Source organism: Mus caroli, chromosome 11 (genome assembly GCF_900094665.2).
Source record: "Mus caroli chromosome 11, CAROLI_EIJ_v1.1, whole genome shotgun sequence".
Taxonomy (NCBI): Eukaryota; Metazoa; Chordata; class Mammalia; order Rodentia; family Muridae; genus Mus; species Mus caroli.
The window spans coordinates 6311098-6329646 of NC_034580.1; the positions used below are offsets into that span (position 1 = coordinate 6311098).

The 18549-nt window shown below is 40.9% G+C and overlaps 1 protein-coding gene across 1 annotated transcript in view; it reads left to right on the forward strand.

Moving 5' to 3' along the window:
• Abca13 (ATP binding cassette subfamily A member 13) overlaps positions 1-18549 on the forward strand; it is a 471059-nt gene that overhangs the window by 425917 nt on the left and 26593 nt on the right. The window lies entirely within an intron of this gene.

Consider the following 18549-nt stretch of genomic DNA (forward strand, 5'->3'; position numbering starts at 1 on the left):
TCTCTTTCTCTTTCTCTTTCTCTTTCTCTTTTTCTTTCTTTCTTTCTTTCTCTCCCTCTCCCTGTCCCTCTCCTGTCCCTCTCCCTGTCCCTCACCCTCTCCCTCTCTCCCCCTCCCCCTCCCCCCTCTTCCTTTCCTTTCCTTTCCTTTTCTTTCCTTTCCTTTCCTTTCCTTTCCTTTCCTTTCCTTTCCTTTCCTTTCCTTTCCTTTCCTTTCTTTTCTCTCTCTGTGTATGTGTTTGTGTGTGTGTGTGTGTGTGTGTTTGAGCATGTACACATATGTGTAAGGATGTATGAACAAGTGTATGTAAGGGTGTGTGCAGGTATCTACAGAGGCTGCAAGGTACATTGTTTCCCTTGAATTTGGAATTGGATTTGTAGGTTTGGGTGAGCATCCAATGTGGGTGCTGGGATCCAAACTTTAGTATTCTGGTAGAATGGTAAGAGGTCCTGGTTTCTGTGCTACCTGTACTGATCCATTAAATGATTTTCTAATCTTCTTTAATTTATTTAATCATAATTTTTATAGAGAAAATGTAGTCTTTCCCCCTTTTATTGAAAATAGTTTATCACACAATAAATCCTGATTATAGTTTCCTTTTCCTCTATTCCCCCTCCCCCCCCCCCAGTTCCTCCCTGTTTTCTTCATATCCTTCTGACTATGGAGTAATTTAGTCTTCCATGTTGACACATCTTTTTACTTTCATTTAATATTTTTTAGATTGGAATTATGCAACATTCTTGGCAGTTTTATGTTCCTGCTAGGTGTGTGTGTATGCACACATATATAATGTGTAACTATGAAAAACATTACCATTCAGGATGTAAAGAGCATATGAGGGGTGGGTGACATGTTTCTAGTAGCTTCAAGTGAGCACTGTGGTATGGGAAGGGTCTACCTTGCTGTTTCTTATGCTTGCTTGTGGCTGATCATTTGGCAGATAAACCTGTTAGAAACTATTGTTACTATGTGCTCTGCTAACCTTTATTAAGTATCATCAGAAAAAAATAACACTTCACACTCTGTAACCTTTATGAATGCTTGTATAAAGCTTTATAGCCTGTTCAGATTGACAGGTGATTTATTAATTCAAGTCCAGCTCCCTACCATTTCCTTCTCTGCTAATGTTGGCAACAAATGTCAGAGGGAAGACACTCATAGAAAGAGCCATCCACTTCCTGAAACCATCTGCAGTCTTAAAATTGTCTACCCATTCTAAATTTTGGTCCTGAGAATGTAAGTTGTAGGTTGAGGCTGAATTACTGGTAGATATAAATTATAAAATTTATTCAACAAAACCTGGTTGTGGTATAGCTACTAGAATATGAGTTAATGTAATTTTTAAGAATTCAGTTTATATTTTTTCATGACAAATAAGGCTGTAAGAAATAAACACATGCAAATACTATTGTGATAAAACCATAAGAACTTGCTCCTGTATTTCTATACCTTGGAGTCAGTAACACCATGGGAAACTGATGTGGAAAGAGGAACTGATGTAGGGTCTCTTCCTCCTCTTCTTTGTACTTGGTAATAAAGGGAAGTAGGTGTTGGCAGATTCATGCAAGGAGCAAGGAGCTCACTCCTCTCATCCCTAGCCCACCTCCCTGACTCTGTAGGGGCAGATCCCAGGAACAGGGATATCTTCCTGCCTCAGTTGGTGGCAATGACTTTGCTGCCCACTCTGTGTTAGTATTTTGGGTCAAATTTCCTATACATAGTGTCCCATTGCTATCCTGATTGTCCTGCCTACCATGTATGTATGGCTTTTTATTTTTCTCTAGAATCTAAGCACAGGCAACATGCACCCAATAATCAGAAATGGTCCCCTGAGAATACATACCAATTATTCTTCTGCAGCTATCTAGTACCTGAGTCTCACCATGTTGCTTGCTCAGACCAGACTTTTTCTTTTTTCACAGCTTTAAAAGTTCTACAGATCAGGAACTAACACCTTGAAAAGATAATACATTACTCAAATTTGCCCAATTAGGGACCACATAGACCACATGGGAGACCATGTACAAATAGTTAATTACATTAGAAAAAAAAATAAGCTGGGCAGTGGTGGCGCATGCCTTTAATCCCAGCACTTGAGAGACAGAGGCAGGTGGATTTCTGAGTTTGAGGCCAGCCTGGTCTACAGAGCAAGTTCCAGGACAACCAGGGCTACACAGAGAAACCCTGTCTCAGAAAAACTAAAAACCAAAAACCAAAAACAAACAAGTAAAAATAAAATGTACACAAGGACCTCCAATGTTTCCATTGGAATCAAGTGACACAGTTCAATTGGGCATAGGGTTAGACAGACTATGGGATTTGGGCATAAATAATTAGGTCTGTGGGGATCCTAGTTTAAAGGGCAGATGAATGACAGCCTAGTTATGAAGTCCCAATTGGAAGGTAATGGGATGTTGGGCACTGCATCAGTTGGTTTCCTTTATGAAATAAATTTATAGGAGGACTGCTTTCTTTAAAGTACTACTCCTGGAGGGAAAGTTTATCTAGAACTAGTAAGTGCCCCTGCCCCTACTGTATCATCAGAACACACAAAAGGAAAATAATGATCTGTCCCAGGATCCTATGAAGCTAAGCTTTGAGGTTCTATGAAGGTCACTGGTGATAATGTACACAGGAAGTCATGATGCTCAGGCTTTGCAGAGGTGCTGGACTGCCCCTCCTTTGCTAGGTGTAGTGTAATCTTTCTTATAGTAGTGACTGTCACCTCAGCACCAATCTGAATACCATCTGTTAGCAACATGTATTCCTCATGGAGTTGTAGCACCAGAAACTGTGGTTTTGGATTTAGAGCCACTCACATAGAACTGTGTGTAATGATGACCATTGCCTGTGGCAAAAGACCCAGAAGAAAGGGCAGTAGAAGACCCACTAACCAAGGGGGTGTGTGGAAAGCAAGCTCTTATTTTTACTCTGATGTTAGTTTTTACCCAAGTTATAATTTATGAAATGTTATCGACATGAGGGCTTTCAGTAAATATAAAGCTATTTCACTTTTGACATTTAATAACTTCCTTAGCAAAAGGTCTGCAGGTTGCCTGACTGCCTATATCCATTTTAGTTCTCAGTTTGAAGCACAGGTATGCCAGGTGACATCACACGGGCTCATGAGGCATGTATGTACCCTAGAGATCCTACACACTGTGGCAATCTGAGCAGAAAGAGCACTTTGAGTGTTGAGAATGTGGCTGTCTCTCATGCCTTGAAGAATAGAAACACTTGTCAAAAGGAAAATTAAATACTAGATTTCATTGGTTAAAAACCTGTGACTGCGGAATGATAGTAGGAGAGCAAGTAGAAAAAATTATATTTCAAAGTTGCCATGAAAGGGAGTCCTAGGCAGAATAAACCTAAGATGGCTGTGCTAGACCTTCCTGCGAGAGCTATGGGCTTTGGGGCCTATACTGGAGTTGCTCAAATGGCATTGCTTTCCTTGTAGATCAAACAATTCCGTTTTATGTGACGTTGCCTTAAGCATGTAAGATTACTTCACAGGTTCCACAGCCCTTGCAGCAGCCCCACCCAACTGTAACAAACAAAACAAAACAAAACAAAATAAAACAAAAGTATTGACAGACATCTCCCAGGGGCCCGTTTCAGGCTGACTTTGGCTATGTCATGTCCTTTATTCCATGTTCTCATAAAACATACAAATTTAGGTGCATCAAATTGGGAGGCTGAGGACTTAGATTTTCAGAAGAGGACTGGGCAATGGTTCCTACCCTTTCTTACTCCTTATCTGAGAGGAAAAGAGATAATGTCAGGAGAAAGAAACAAATGGATGTCTTTTTTACCACAGGTTTATCTTTTGTGGCCTGGGCTGGCCTTGCTTTGCAGAACCTCTAGGATCCTTATGAGAAGTGCACCCTAGTGTAGCCCTTGTGTGTGATTTAAGGACACAGCCTGAGGCCAAAGGACTGTGCACTCTCTTAGCCAGGGTTTCTTGAAGGGTCCTTTGTGTGCTTTTAAATCCACCTTGGGCTATGACTTGTACTCTCTCCTGGACCACCTCTCACCAGTGACTACTCAGTAGTTCCATCACAGATGCTCAGGGCCAGTCTTCCTCCCCTGTTTCTCTGGCCTTGCTGATGCTCATCATTTTCCCCTGGTGCCTTTGCCTTCGCTTGGTAGAGTTGGCCTCCTTTTTACTTTAGTATATGACTACCTTTCCCTTCCAAGTGACCTATCGATCGTGTTTAATCTCCTTGATTCCACCCCTTACAACTTGCAGCTGGCATGTTCTGGGAGAACACAAGTGTTGCTCTTTATCTCAGCATTACTTTGTCTTCAGCATCTGTGTTTCTTAATTCTGTTCTAGCACAGTGACAACCTGTGTTAGAAGCCTTGGCTTAGGAATATACAGGAGAGCTATACTAAGAGGAACATACGTGGTTCTAAAATGTTTAAGCTTTGGTTCATTATGTAGTCATGGAAATCACCCATCCCTGATTTCCTAAATACTGCTGTTGTGCAGCTGTGTTGTTCTCTGAGCTTTCATGGTATACTTTTCTAAGTGTATTCTATGATACTTGTAGGTAGGTAAAAAATGACTTAAACCTTAGAGTTTGAAAATCTAAATGTCTTTTAAAAATAGTTTATTGGATATTTTATTTGTTTACACTTCAAATATTATCCCCTTTCCTGGTTTCCCCATCCCAGCCTCCTTCCCCTGCTTCTATGACAGTGCTCTCCCACCCACCCACGTACTTCCTTCTCACAGCCTTAGCATTCTCCTATGTTGGGCCATCGAGCCTTCACAGGACAAAGGACATCCAATCATGCTAGATAAGGCCATCCTCTGCTACATATGCAGCTGGAGCCATCAGTCCCTCCATGAGTATTCTTTGGTTGGCAGTTTAGTCCCTGGAACCTCTGTGGTGTCTTGTTGGTTGAAAATCAAGATGTCTTAAAAGTGGTGTTTGCAGTTAAGAGCTGAGACCCAATCAAGTTCAAGTTTAAAAAGCATATGGTAAAGCTTTGTGGTGGTTTGAATAGTGAATGTCCCTCATAAGCTCATGTATTGACACACGTGCTCCTCTGTTGGCAGTACTGTTTGGGGGAGGTTAGGTAATGGAAACTTAATGGAAAGTACACAATTGCGGCTAAAGACTTTGAGAGTTTATAGGTTCATCCCATTTCAAGTTCTATCTATCTTTCTACTTTCTTTATGTGATTGACAAGTGATCTCTCAGCTTCTTCCTTCTGCCTTTTGCTTCCGTGTCCCCCAGCCATGATAGACTCTTATCCCTCTGGAATCATGTGCTAAACAAACTCTTTCTTCTGTAAGCTGCTTTTGGTCACAGCAACAGAACAGTAACTAATGCTCTCCATTATTTCAATTAAAAGGAACCAACAATGGGATCCTGCTGGTAGGAATCACTTTTAGGAGTTATCTTGAGTCTTCCTGATTTTGCTTAGTACTGACTGCTGAGAGCAGTGGAGATGGGAAAATCCTTTCAAAAACAGGCAATGACTTCCAGATAGGCTTACAGTCCATTGCAGGGGTGAGGGCTCATAGGGAAAGCTGCAGGCTTTCCTCCCCACAGACTTTGCTCTCTTCCCTGCTCCTCCAACCCCTGTAATCTTTGGTCAAGAAGTCTCGTGATCCTGAGTCACCAATCAGGCAGCATACAAGAACTGGTCCAAAGCTCCAGATACAGATACAGCAGAGGATTGCCTGGTTTGGCCTCAGTGGGAGAGGAGGTGCCTAGCATAACCCCTGAGAGACTTGAGGCCCCAGAGAGAGGGGAGGCCTCAGGGAGTGGGAAGGCCTGGTGAGAGGCATCCTCTTGGAAAAAGGGGGGCGGAGGAGGAATGGGATGAGAAACTGTGGCAGGGTGGACTGGGATGGGGGCAATGACTAGATTGTAAAAAAACTAAAGTAACAAAAATGTAGAATATGAGAAAAAAAAGATAAGATGTATGTTGGCAGTGTCCATTTTCTGCCTGGAAATAAATGTTTCAGGAATTGAAAAAAAAAAATGAAGTCTCATGATCAGTGCCATGATTCGGAACATCCCTGTATAGTCAAAGTCACCACAATGAAGTGTCACATAGGGTGAATATCAGTTTGCAACTTTTCAAACACTCACAGCTCGTGAGCTTAAAGAGAAGGACTATTCTAGCTTTGAAAAGAAAATCCACCAACACCCTTGCAGCGGAATGTATTTCTTCTGTATTGTGGACATAGTTTTATGAGCAAGCTCTGTCTCTGTCTCTATCTCTCTATTGTACGTGCACACTTTCACATGTGTGAATGCATGTGTGCATGTGTGTGTGTGTGTGTGTGTATGTGTGTGTTCATGTTAACCTCTTTGGGTACTGCTATTTTGTCTCAGGCAGTCAGGGATTCATTCTGTAATCTTCTGAGTGTAGTACCTTGTGCAGTCCTGACAGCCCTGGTCGCTGCCTTCACCGAGCAGATTCGTAATGCATCTTTAGGGAGCCAGCAACAGCTGCAGGCTGCACCTGCTTCCTTCTCTGGCCTTGGAACTGACTGAAGAAGACTTAAGACTTAGAGTCATAAACAGTCCCCTCAGGAAGGAAAAAAACAGCGTGCTTCTGACAGTGAACTTTACAATCTGAAGTGCACTGGACCAACTCCTGACCTGGGAGAAGGAAAATGGAGGTTGCTTAGTTATAAGTAATGAAGGTTTTTATAAAGTAAAGAAAATCCTTAAGAATGTGAGAAGTTTTATCATTTTGTTCTAAACTGGGAACTGTTACCACTGTAAGTATGCTTGCTAGCCATGTAACATGGAATATAGTCTTCTGTAAGGATGTTGGTGATTTTCTTTTCAAAACTAAGAAGAATGGTATTTCTCTGAGCTTACAAATTCTGACTGTCTGAGAAGCTGCAAATTAATATACCACCTTATGTGACACCATATGCTCCATTGTGGTGACTTTGATTTAATGTTCTTATAAAACCTCACTATAAACATAAAAGCTCAGATTAAGACTCCATCACCAAATAATGAACTGTCTCACTTAAATATGAGAGATCATTCAATATACTTACGTCAGTTTCACAGATGGGAACCGAAGTTGCTACATGAGCATATACAATGCCTTGTGCTGTGATGGGGAGCTATGCATTCATGCACTATGAATGCCACTCTCAAGTGCTTTGCTGTGGTTTAAAGCATCATATACTTCAGTTGCTTCAAGTAATCCACAATTAACTCTCTTTACTAGAAACCGTGCTATTAAAGAAGAGACAGGTGGCCCTGCATCCTCAGTGTGTCTTTACAGCAGCTGACTCATGCCGTATCTCGTTTGTTTCCACAACATCATGTTGCACGAACAAAATTAAGTTGTTCAAGCCTAATCACCTGGGAAGAGATTCACAGCCTCATACCTTGCTCATGCTGGGAATTCTGGTGGGACACCTCTACTCTTTGAAATTCAGATTATGAAAAATGGCATCACAAGCTGTCACTTTACCAAAGGGGAATACACTGCTTTTGTTTTTCAATGATTTTCATTACAAACAGAGCAGACTGATGTTGGGGCACAGTGAGGATGGAAAATGACATGACTGGGGCCTGTGACAGCTTAGATGTATGGATATTGTGGCTGGAGACTCAGATTCACCGTGCTTCCTGTGAATTAACAAATATTTGTTAGCCTCCTTTATCAGAGATGGTGACATGATTCCTACTTTAGAAAGACAGTAGTGTGTCTTCAGACACAGGACTGAGCACATGCTATCCTGCAGTACAGCTTTGAGAGACTGGTGATATTCATTTTAAGAGATGCAGTTCACTTCAAATCAGAAAATACCATGGCACATTTGTGCAGGGCTGAAGATTGAGTGGTGAGTGGGACATGAGGTCTATCGTATATGGAGTGGACAGAACAATGAAAATCAGAAAGTTTCCTTGCATATGAGCTAGGAGTGAGGAAAGGCCAGAATGCACATAAATTGCATTATCTAAGGGTTTCTATGAGCAGCTTTGTGGGTGAGAAGGCATCTAGACCAAATGTGCATCAGAGAGAGGTGTAAGAAAATACAGCATGAGTCATGTTCTTAATGGCTTGAGTATAAATGGTGTAGAAGTTGATAGGTATGGCACTCACTCCAGGATAATGTTTAGATCAATTCTCCAAATGGGAAGCTATAGTTCTAAGGTTAGAATGGGAAAACAAGTGGAAGCAATGAAAAGAGGGTTGGCTATGAAGAAAACAGCGGTCACAGTTATTTCTGTGCTCTAGCTAGACACCAAATACAATGAACTAAAGTTGACAAAGCATAGCCAGTGCTGAGAAGAGGTGACTGAAGGCAAGTCTGCAGCAGACTGGCCATGCCTAAGGAAACTTGAGCAATGGGAAGATACTGATGTCTATAAAGAAATGAACATGTGAGAAGAGAGGGATTTAGGTACTGGATGCTCATTGGTAGGCCTTAGTAAGTTCCTGGCATGGTTCATAATGAAGGAGGGCTATTGAGATTAATTTATGGCTTCTTTCTCTTATAGCAGGAGGGATAACAACAAAAGCTGGGCACTCAGTACCTCTTCTTATCTCATCAAAGTTCTGGACCAGGGCTCAAAACACAATTGCTATTAAGAGAAACTATTTTGAATCTCAGGCTCTTGGTTATGAATTTCTTTCTGTGTCACTTTCATATTCTAATGTGACTTTACCTACATTCAAATATAGTATATATGTATATATGCACATATGTATTGGACATTTATGTGTGTATGTATAAAGTACATGTAAAAGAGAACTTCACTTTAACCAATACTATTAGCACAAATGCCATGACGTCATGAGGTATTCCATCATGCTCTTGTGGTATTCCCTTCCTGTTGTATTTTCTGGAAGAAAAAAAAAAAAAGCAAGAAAAAGCCAAACACCTTATTTACTTTCAAACACAGAAATAACTCCTTTTGGGCAGTAAAATGATGCAGTGAAATGAGATTCACTTTAAGTTCTTTTATTATTTACTTATTTTATATTTAAAAAATATACATTTGAAACTGCTAACATACCCGAAAGGTGATTATTTTTATCCAATGTGGACAGTGATAAACATTTTATATTATTTTGAAAATAAATTTGGAAGACACAATGACCTTGCTCCAGTCTGAGGGAGCAGGGCTTCTACTCTCTATCTTAAAGTTCATCCCCAAGAAAAACTTAGGTCTCCCCCTTTTCTTTTGTTTCTTTTTCTTTCCTTTTTTTTTCTTTGCTCTCATTCTTTGCAGGAAAGTTTCTGGAGCACACCCCACCTATTCATAGAGCAGGAAAACCTGGAAGGGAGCAGTCAGCGTCATTACCAGGAAAATACTACATTGCACTGTGTCTTGCTGTAGCCAAAAAGCAAAGTAAGAGTGGATAACACACTGCTTTGAGAGAGAGAAGGCAGCATCCTGTCTGGTGATAAATGGAATCTGAGTAAAAATATTTACTGACTATTGACCTACGTGGAGAAGTGTAACTTCACTGAGAGGACCAAACATTTTCTGAAACAGCCATAATTCAGACATTAAGCCTACAAACATCCTTGCTGTTTTAGGTTATCTGTGTCCCACAAAAGGACAGACAGACTACATATTAAATAGTGTTCATTTGTTTACCTGTTGCTTTCTGCCTGTGTTTATAATACTGTGGGGTATACTTTTACTTTTGTTTACTTCTTCTTTATTTTGGATAAAGCTAGGTAGGTTACATAGATTGCAAGTATTTGCTGAAGACATGAATGAGTGAGTAAAGACATGAAGAATGAGTGAGTGAATGAATGAATGGTCCCCAGCATATACGAAGCCTTTGCTTATCAAGGAATTCTCTCTGAGTTGCAATGACTGTGGCATTGATCGTAGGCAGCCTTCCGAGCAAGGGGCTGTGTCTGATGTAATGCACACTGGGTATTAATCACAATAATCAGTATCCTCAGTAAATATTTTTACTCAGATTCCATTTATCTCCAGACAGGATGCTGCCTCTCAAAGCAGTGTGTTATCCACTCTTACTTGCTGCTTTTAGAAACAGGCCTGTGTCTGTCTATATTCTGTGTCTCCATTAACAGGCACTATCAGGTGTGTGATTCAGCCCTAATTGCTAACACAGCCTTGGCAATATTCTGCTGTCACCTTCTCAGCTGGAAAGCCGGATTCAACACAGATGTACCTCTGGCCTGCCGTGAATTAATGTGCAATGCAGACAGCAAAACTGCTACGAAAACTCAGCTCCACACTGTAGGATTGTGATTCCTAACTGGAAATACACTCAAAGCACATTACAATGCACTTCAGCCTAAAAGATGTATTTCTATTAGGTCAGAACTATATTACAGGTTTAATGTAAATTCAAGTTGGGATTGGAAAGATGTATTTGCTCTGGGTCCTACCTATCATCCTCCAATTTATTTGTATGGAACTGTATGAGTCCTTCACCTTTCCTTTTTCAAAATTAAAAAAAAATCACAAAATTTTATTTTGAGTTCTATTTTAATAAAGACATACAGAAAATGGGGGGCAATTAGACCTTGTTACAGAATGCTGCAGATTTCTTGAAGAAGGCTGGCCTGGCAGGGCACAATTGGGATGTGGTTCCACTTACCTGCATCTCATTGCCTTGTGGAATTAAGGAAGCTTGAGGCACAAGAAAGGGTAGACAATGTATACAGGAAGAGCAGGCCTTTGGTCGTAACATATCTCCCTGTTGTCCATTAGGCAAAAGGAAGTCATAAGTCTAGGCCTTGGACGATCAGGAATCCTGCCCCTAGTGGTAGAATATCACGTAGTTCCTTGCAAAAGTTATGAATATCAGAAATCAAGACCCATGGTTCTATTTACAGTCTTCTATTATTCAAACATTTTTTAGCAATTTCATAAACTTATGTCCATCTTTTGTGGCTTTTTAGCAACTGTCTTTGAACTATACTTAGCAGACTTCTTCTTTAAGAGATTTATTTATTATTTCTATTTTATATGGCAGAATTTTGCCTGTGTGTGTATGTATGTATGTATGTATGATATACATTGCAGTGAGTGAGGAGGCCAGAAGATGCCATCAGATCCTCTAGAACTGGCTTTACAAATAGTATGATCTCCATGAATGCACAGAGAACAAAACTTGAGTCTTTGTATAAGAGCAGCCACTTTTCTTAAACCCAAAGCCTTCTTGAGATATAGTTCCCATATCACACAATTCACCAATGTAAAATATACATCTTAGCAGCTTGTACTAGGTTGGCAAATAAGTGTAACACACTCCCCTTGTTAATTGTAAAATGATTTACTATTTCAAAAGGAAGTCCTGTGTCTTCAGCTTTCACCTTGTGTGCTCTCAGCAAATTCTAACCTACAACAATTACTTCAAGCCCTATAAACTTGTCTCTTTAAATTTTTTTTTATAGTTTTACACAGATACTAGTGTGCTGTGACTTTATTCACCCCAGTACCCTGTTATCTCTATTCATTTTCCTCTGAACATCTTCCCTTCAACTTGTCTACCTAGAGGCTACACCACTGAAGAAAATGACACCCCCATGGGCACCAACTTGTAATAGTCAAGTGTTGGGAACTAAAACGGGGCCCAGGGGATGCCCTGGGGAAGAGGAGGAAAGGGGAAGCCCACACCCCGCCAGAGTTCCACCTATTCTCTGGTCAGTCAGGCATGGGAGGGCTGCCATACACCTTCCACTTAGCCCTGGGTGGGCATTCAAGCCTCTGACTCACTCTTCAGGGGGTGGCCAAGGGGCAGCCCTACCTGGGATTCCTGGAGCTACTTTGCTAAAGCCACCAGGGTTATGGGAGAGAGGGATGAGGGAAGAGGTTCCCAACATCAACGAGAGTGAGTGTAGTGGATTTTGGTGAGCAGAGACCCTCTATGGTTTTAGAGCTTTATTGTAGAATAGCAGGGGGAAAGAGAAGGTAGAAAAGAGAGAAGGTGGAAGGCTAGAGAGAAAGAGAGTAAGAGGGGAAGAAGAGAGAAGAGGAGAGAAGAGGAGAGAGGAGAGGAAAAGACAGAGAGAAGAGAGAGGAGAGAAGACAAAGAGAGGAAAGAGAGGGTGAGAGTGAGGGGTAAGAGGTAAGAGAGTGAGAAACAAGAGAGAGAGAGGTGGGGCTGAGCAGCCCTTTTTATGGTCTTTACTGTTGCTAAGTAACTGGGGAGGAGTTTAGCCTGAAGGTCAGAAGCTTGAGCCATTACCTACATGACTTTTAGCCATGCTTCTCTTGTGGGGGTTGTGGGGGGTGGTAACTTAGGCAGGAGCCAGAGTTCCAAAACAAAGGAATGCGTACTGTCATGTAGGTGAATTATCACCCTTCTTAGGGTTCAGACCTCAGCTCGACTGGAGACCAGCCTGTCTGTGCATAGCCCAATCCCCCACAGTCAAGAGCTCTTCAAATTGATATGAAGCCTAGTGATGCTTCCCCTATCCATGATGGTATGTTGTTGCAGGGTCCAGTCTTGTACAGTTGTACAGGTAGCCATTGCCAAGGTTTGTTCCCATCTGAATGCAGGATGCCAGGGAACTTCTTGTTCTCTAACTATATTTTTTTCCATTCCTTTTTCCTGAGATGTTTCCAAGGGTAGAGACCTCAACATTCACTAATTCCCTCCACTGTTACCATACATGAATCTCAGAAAGAAAGAAAGAAAGAAAGAAAGAAAGAAAGAAAGAAAGAAAGAAAGAAAGAAAGAGAACAGTACTATTCTATGCACAGAAACATTTAGAAGTAAGTTTTCTAAAAAAGGTACTGTGTTTCCTACCTTAGGACTATGAACTCCCCAGGTATAGGCTTTTAACCATGTTTTTAGTGATAATACTATATATGTATTTCCTCTCCTGGTACATGCTTATAATCCAATCATACATGACCACCAATGTATTAGTGCTACTACTGCACCAGTGGGCATATGCTGCTGTTAAGATGGGGTTGCCTGCATGCATGATCTACAGCAGGTTGAGACTACTTGTGGGTTTTCTCGCCCAGTAGTCTGCACAGTGCCTTGAGCACTTTCAATGCTAGTCAAAAGGGAGTGTTTCCCAATACAGTTCTAACTAGATTTCTGTGCACTGTTTTCAGTGATGATCTCACCATTTGTGGACAACCAAGAGTGATGCAATACCTACTTTTCTTATAGGAGCCCCTGGGGTGTCTCTGAATAACAGCTCATGGAAGGTATCCTGCACTCAGCACTGGAGTGTTTATATAAAAGCCCATGGGAATGAGAGTTCTAGTCTATGAAGGATGATACTTCCTCAGTTTATATGTTTAATATTTTAATATTTTCAATTATTGTTATATTATAAAGCATTAGGCTTCTATATGGCTTTTGGGGGCATCATTAGGATGTTTACCCCCACCCATACCCATACCTGCATTTCCCTCATCACCCATTATCAACCTTACCTAAGCCGTTTTATGCCTGGTGTATCCTCCTCTATTTTCGCACCCACTATATTTCCCCCACTTCATTCCCACCATCATTCCCACCATTATTCCCACCTCAACTCCTCTATGATTCTTTTTTTGCTTCCTGGATTCTATGGACAAATATTTCAATATAAGTACAGAGATCTATAACTGAAGAGATAGGATCTTCATATTAGAGAGAAAAGGGAGGAATTCATTTTCTTGGCCCATGTTACCTCACCAAGTATAATTTCTAGTTCCATCAATTTACCTGCATATTTTATAATGTAATCTTTTTTTTTTACAGCGGAATGAAATTGAATTGTGTTTATGTACCACATTTTATCATTAGTTTATAAGTCAATAGACACATATGTTGATTCCATTTCTAACTATTATGAGTAGAGCAGTTATGAACATGGGTATAGAGGCATCACTGTCTTGGGATAATCCTTTGACTATATGCTGTTTTAAGTTTTCCATTGTTGTGATAAAACATCATTGCCAAAAGCAACTTGAGGATGAAGGATTTCTTTTACTTCTTCCACATCATACTTTATCAACAAAGAAAGCCAGGTCAGGAACTCAAAGCTGGAATCAGGAAATAGCAACTGAAGCCGGGGTCATAGAAGAACACAGCTTACCAACTGTTCCCCATGGCTTCTTCTGTCTACTTTCTCATACTATCCAGGACTTCCTGTTTAGGAATAGCACTACCCAAAATGGGCAGGACCCTTGTATATGGATCATCAGTAAAGAAAATACCTCACAGGCTTGATGGCAGGCCACTTCAGTGCATTTAGAGCATTTTCTCAATTGAGTGGCCATCCTTCCAAACACCTCTAGCCTGTGTCAGGTTGACATCTTGACTTCACGCTAGGAAATAGCATGATGAGTGGTGGATCTGGATCATACGGAAAATCTATTCTTGCCCTTTTGAGAAAACTCTATACTGATTGCCATAGGGGCTGTATCAATATAAATACAATAGTGAATAAGGTTTCTCCTTCTTCCATTCACCTTGATCTGTTTTTCTTCTTTCTTTTTCTTCACTGGATATTTTTTTTTATTTACATTTCAAATGTTTTCCCCTTTCCAGGTCTCCCCTTCAGAAACCCTCTATCCCTTCTCGCCTCCCTCTGCCTCTATGAGGGTGCTCCCCCACCATGGCATTCCCCTACACTGGGGCATCTAATAACCTGAGGCCCAAGGGTCACTCCTCCCATTGATGTCTGCTACATATGCAACCAGAGCTTGTACTCTTTGGTTGGTAGTTCAGTCCCCAGGAGCACTAGGGGGTCTGGCTGGTTGACACTGTTGGTCTCCCATGGAGCTGCAAACCCCTTCAGCTCCTTCAGTCCCTTCTCCAGCTCCTCCATTGGGGACCCCGTGTGCAGTTCAATTGTTGGTTGTGAGCATCTGCCTCTGTATTTGTCAGGCTCTGGAAGAGCCTCTCAGGAGACAGCCATATCAGGCTCCTGTCAGCAAGCACTTTTTAGCATCCAAAATAGCGTCTGGGTTTGGTGACTGTATATGGGATGAATCCCTAGGTGGGGCAGTCTCTGGATGGCCTTTTCTTCAGTCTCTGCTCCACACTTTGTCTCTAAATTTCCTCCTGTGAGTATTTTGTTTCCTCTTCTAAGAAACACTGACACATCCACACTTTCATCTTCCTTTGTCTTGAGTTTCATGTGGTCTGTGAATTTTATTGTAAATATTCCACACTCTTTGCCTGGTATCCACTTATTAGTAAGTATACATCATGTGTGTTCTTTTGTAACTGTTACCTAACGCAGGATGATATTTTCAAGTTCCATCCATTGCCTGAGAATTTCATGAAGCCATTGTTTTTCATAGCTGAGTAGTATTCCATTGTGTAAATGTACCACATTTTCTGTATCCATTCATCTGTTGAGGGACATCTAGGTTTTTTCCAGCTTCTCCTTATTATAAATAAGGCTGCTATGAATATAATGGAACATGTATCCTTATTACATCTTCTGGGTATATGCCCAGGAGTGGTATAGCTGGATCCACAGGTAGTACTATGTCCAATTTCTTGAGGAACTGCCAGACTGATTTCCAGAGTGGTTGTACCAGCCTTCAATCTCGCCAGCAATGGAGGAGTCTTCCTCTTTCTCTACATCCTTGCCAGTATCTGCTGTGACCTGAGTTTTTTATTTTAGCTATTCTGATTGGTGTGAGGTGGAATCTCAGCGTTGTTTTGATTTGCATTTCCCTGATGACTAAAGATGTTGAACCTTTCCTTAGGTGCTTCTCAGCCATTTGAGGTTTCTCAGTTGAGAATTCTCTGTTTAGCTCTGTTCCTCATTTTTTTTTTTTTTGTGGTTTTTCGAGACAGGGTTTCTCTGTGTAGCTCTGGCTGTCCTGGAACTCACTTTGTAGACCAGGCTGGCCTCGAACTCAGAAATCCGCCTGCCTCTGCCTCCCAAGTGCTGGGATTAAAGGCGTGTGCCACCACTCCCGGCTGTTCCTCATTTTTTAAATAGAGTTATTTGTTTCTCTGGAGTCTAACTTCTTGAGTTCTCTGTATATATCAGATGTAGGGTTGGTAAAGATCCTTTCCCAATCTGTTGGTTGCAGTTTTGCCCTTTGACAGTGTCTTTTGCCTTACAGAAGCTTTGTGATTTTATGAGGTCCCATTTGTCAATTCTTGACCTTAGTATAAAAGCCATTTGTCATTGGTGTTCTATTCATGGAATTTCCCCTAGTGCCCATGTGTTCTAGGCTTTCCCTTACTTTCTCTTCTATTATATTCAGTGTATCTGGTTTTATGCAGAGGTTCTTGATCCACTTAGACTTAACCTTTGTACAAGGAGAAAAGAATGGATCAATTTGCATTCTTCTACATGTTGACCTCCAGTTGAACCAGCACCATTTGTTGAAAATGCTGTCTTTTTTCCCCTGGATAGTTTTAGCTCCTTTGTCAAACCAAGTGACCATAAGTGTGTGGGTTCATTCCTAGGTCTTCAATTCTATTCCATTGATCTACCTGCCTGTCACCGTACCAATGCCATGAAGTTCTTTATCACTATTGCTTTGTAGTACAGCTTGAGGTCAGCAAACTGTCTGGATATAAAATGAACTCAAACAAATTTGTAGCCTTCCTATACTCAAAGGATAAATGGGCTAAGGAAGGAATTAGGGAAACAGCACCCTTCATGATAGTCACAAACAATATAAAATATCTTGGTGTGACTCTAACCAAACAAGTGAAAGATCTGTATGAAAAGAACTTCAAGTCTCTGAAGAAAGAAACTGAAGAAGACCTCAGAGGGTGGAAAGGTCTCCCATGCTTGTGGATTGGCAGGATTAATATAGTAAAAATGGCTATCCTGCCAAAAACAATCTACAGATTCAATGCAATCCCCATCAAAATTCCAACTCAATTCTTCATTGAATTAGAAAGGGCAATTTGCAAATTTATTTGGAATAACAAAAATCCTAGGATACTAAAATCTATTCTCAACAATAAAAGAACTTCTGGGGGAATCTCCATCCCTAACCTCATCTGTTTTTTGTTGTTGTTGTTTGTTTTTGTCAGTTTGAGTTTTTCTTTTTAAATTGGCCATTCAGAATCTCAATGAAGTCTTACTCTTCCTTTCCCTTAGATGGCTTAAAATGCTTGAACATTTTTTCCTTTTTTTTTATTAGATATTTTCTTTATTTACATTTCAAATGCTATCCCGAAAGTTCCCTATACCCCCCACCCTGCTCCCCTACCCACCGACTCCTGCTTCTTGGCCCTGGCTTTCCCCTGTAATGGGGCATATAAAGTTTGCAAGACCAAGGGTCCTCTCTTCCCAATGATGGGCAACTAGGCCATCTTCTTCTACATATGTAGCTAGAGACACGAGCTCTGGGGTACTGGATAGTTCATATTGTTGTTCCACCTATATGCAAAGCCTTTCAGCTCTTTGGGTACTTTCTCTAGCTCCTCCATTGGGGGCCCCTGTATTCCATCTTCTAGATGACTGTGAGCATCCACTTCTGTATTTGCAAGGCACTGGCATAGCCTCACAGGAGACAGCTATATCAGGGTCCTTTCAGTGAAATCTTACTGGCATATTCAATAGTGTCTGGGTTTGGTGGCTGATTATGGGATGATTCCCCGGGTGGGTTAGTCTCTGGATGGTCCATCCTTTTGTCGTAGCTACAAACATTGTCTCTGTAGCTCCTTCCATAGGTATTTTGCTCTCTATTCTAAGGAGGAATGAAGTATCTACACATTGGTCTTCCTTCTTGATTTTCTTGTGTTTTGCAAATTGGATCTTGGGTATTCTAAGTTTCTGGGCTAATATCCACTTATCAGTAAGTGGATATATCCTCCAGATACATCCATTTGCCCAAGAATTTCATAAATTCATTGTTTTTAATTCATTGTTTTTAATTCCATTGTGTAAATGTACCACATTTTCTTTATCCATTCCTCTGTTGAGGCACATCTGGGTTTTTTTCCAGCTTCTGGCTATTATAAATAAAGGTTCCTATGAACATAGTGGAGCATGTGTCCTTAGCACCAGTTGGAATATCTTCTGGGTATATGCCCAGGAGAGGTTGTTGAACGGCTATTAATATTTCTTCTGAGAACTTTATGTTCAATTCTCTCACTCAATGTTTGATTGAGTTGTTCATTTTCTTGATGTTTAGATTTTTCAAGTTCTTTTATATTGTAGATTTTAGTACTCTATCAGATAAAGAGCTAGCTAACATTCTTTTCTGTCTTTATTAGCCTCCATTGACAGTTTTCTTGGCTTTACAGAAACTTAATTTAATAAAGTCCCATTTGTCAAATGTTGCCATTTTTCCTAAAATTGCAGAGTTCAATTTAGAAAGTGCCTAACTCTTTAATTATACTCCCTTCTGTGTCTTCTATTGGTTTCAGAGTTTCAGGTTTTATGTTGAAGTTTAATCTGTTCAGAGTTTATTTAATTTTATGTTTTTCGTGGTAAGAGATAAAATCTGCCTCCCTCCCTCCCTCCCTTCCTCCCTTTCTTCCTTCTTTTCTTCCTTCCTGCCTCCTGTCTTCCTACCTGCCTCCTGTCTTCCTTCCTGCCTTCCTGCCTTCCTGCCTTCCTGCCTTCCTGCCTTCCTGCCTTCCTGCCTTCCTGCCTTCCTGCCTTCCTGCCTTCCTGCC